Here is a 2,693-nt window from a genome sequence, read left to right as displayed (position 1 = left end):
AATTGGAGTCAATTGTGACTCATAAAAATCTTTTTCAAGCAAATTCAATCAATCAATCAATTAAGCACACAATGCAAACAATCATACAACAACAAACAATTAACATATTCATGATGCAACAATCAGATAAAGATTTACCACTTGTAGACCCTCAAGGTTTTCAAAAATTTCCATAGATGATTCATCCTTGAGATAGTTCTGTATCAGTTGCATAACCTGCAAAACAGTTAAGTTTTGGTTGTTGGTACCCATTTAATTTTGGGTCCTTGATTGTCAGTTCTTGTCACATGTTCCTTTGGTATCCATACACATAAACCTTGAGGAACAACAACATTTCTATAGTAAATATTTCTAACAGTATGACCAACACATTTGCAATAAAAACATGCATTTCTTGTAGGTTTTCTTAAGTCATTAATCCTTCTAGCATTGGTTCTATTAGAGTTAGCTTTAAAACCAAATCCCTGCCTATTATTGTTTCTGCTAGAGGAATTTAATACAATATCAAGATTGTCACTAGCTTGAGCAAACCTAGCTAGCTTGCTAGTCAAGTAATTAATCTTTTCAACATGTCTAGGACAATTTTCACAATCTTTTTCCATAGTAACAATTTTAATTTCAACATTCTTAGCAGAAGATAAGGCTATATCCAATTCCTTTTCTAATCTTTCATTATCAGTAACAAGGTTATTGATTCTATACTCATAATCTCTTTTCTCAGAGTTTAGTCGATTAACCTTGTATTCCAGTCGCATTGCTTCAACATGTAGTTCTCTGAATGTTTCAATCAGCTGCTAATATTTCTCTTATATGGGCAGCTTCTCAAATTCTTCATCACTGTCATACTCAACTTTTGCAGTTCCAGCCATATGACATATATTGGATCTTTCCTCTTGATCAGCTTCCTCATCACTTGAGCTTTCAGATTCTGAATTCTCCCAAGCAATGTAGGCTCCTTTCTTCTTCATGTTTCCGCTTTGAGGAAATCTTTTCTTTCCGTTCTGCTCAAGCTGTAACTCAACACATTCAGGCTTGATGTAACCTTCTTTTCCACATTCATAGCACTGGACAGTGTTTGTTGTGAAGCTCTTCTTCTTGCTTTGACCTGCATGGTTAGATAGTTGACTATCATTTTGCATAAGTCGAATAAATTTTCTTACCATCAAGGTCATCAATTCTTTGTCGTCCTTCTCAGTTTCTGTGATGTTCTTGCTTGAAGCTTTCAGAGCAATGGACTTCTTTTCTTCAATCTCCTCTTCATCCTTCAGTCTACCGAGTTCTAACTCTTGTTCACGTAGCTTGCCGAACAAGGTAGCCGTGTTCATAGTTGTAAGTTCTTTGGATTCAGAGATTGTAGTGACTTTTGGTTGCCAGTTCCCGTTCAGACTTTTCAATATCTTAATGTTGATGTCTTCTTTGTCAAAGGCTTTGCCAAGAGCCATCAGGTGGTTTACAATATGAGTGAACCGTTTATGGGCATCATAGATGTTCTCACCAGCTTTCATTCTGAACAACTCATATTCTTGAATCAATGAATTATTCCTGGCTCTCTTGACTTCATCTGTACCTTCATGTGTTACCTCTAGAACATCCAACATCTCCTTAGCAGACTTGCACTGGGATATCCTGAAAAATTCATCAATAGTTAGCGCTGAGACAATAATATTTCTAGCTTTAACATCACACTAAGCTTACCTATTCTCATCTACAGTCCACTCAGTAAAAGGTTTTAAAACTGTTTTACTATCAACAATTTTTGTAGGTACAAATGGACCATTAAGAGTTTCATCCAAGATTCCTCTATCTTGCGATTCAAGGAAGATCTGCATGCGAATTTTCCAAAAAGGGTAGTTTTCACTAGCAAATAGAGGTGGTCTGTTTGTTGATGCACCTTCACCAAAAGTTTGAAAATTTGAAGCCATCCCCAGGTTTTACAGTCGAAAAAAATAAAAATAGAGTCGACTGAATTTTCAAATATCTTATGAAAACCAGCTCTGGTGTCAATTGTTAGGAAACAGTTTGGCTTCGTTTTACACCAAGAGGGGGGGGGGGGGAATTGGTGTTAGTTCAAATTTAAAATCTTTTTGCAATCTTGATATGAAAGTTTAAAGCTTTTGATCTTTCCCATAAATGCAAGTTATTGAAAAATGTAATGCAACGGAAAAACGTAGTTGACTACTAGATATATATAGTCGACTGAATTGAAAGAGTGCAGGGATAGAAAAATCAAACACTGATTTTTATACTGGTTCGACCAACAATGCCTACATCCAGTGTCCTTCCATCCTTTGAAGAAAATGCACTATAATGGTTGCAGTTTTTACAACAAGGAATTTATAGAAGCTCCACGCAAAAATATAAATCTCCTCTCTAACCCAAAACCAAATATAGCTGCACACAAAAACCAGAATTGCAACAAGAATCCCCTCTCCTACAATCTTCACCCACGTTGAACAATCCTCAACGTGTCACCAACACTCTTCACTGGATGCCAAGCCTATCACAACACGCTTCACATGTTGCCAAGCCTATCACTGCACACTTCACAGGTTGCCAAGCCTTCATTTAAATGCAGCAGTCTTCACAGGATGCCAAGCCTTCAAGATCAAACCAGAAGCACCTTCTTTGTGCAGATGTTCATCAAACAGTAAGTGCAATTGACTCCTAAATATGAATCTCTCTCAAGAAAGATC

This window comes from Vigna radiata, chromosome 10 (genome assembly GCF_000741045.1).
Source record: "Vigna radiata var. radiata cultivar VC1973A chromosome 10, Vradiata_ver6, whole genome shotgun sequence".
Taxonomy (NCBI): Eukaryota; Viridiplantae; Streptophyta; class Magnoliopsida; order Fabales; family Fabaceae; genus Vigna; species Vigna radiata.
The sequence above is the reverse complement of the archived record's forward strand: the minus strand, read 5'-3'. Positions refer to the sequence as shown.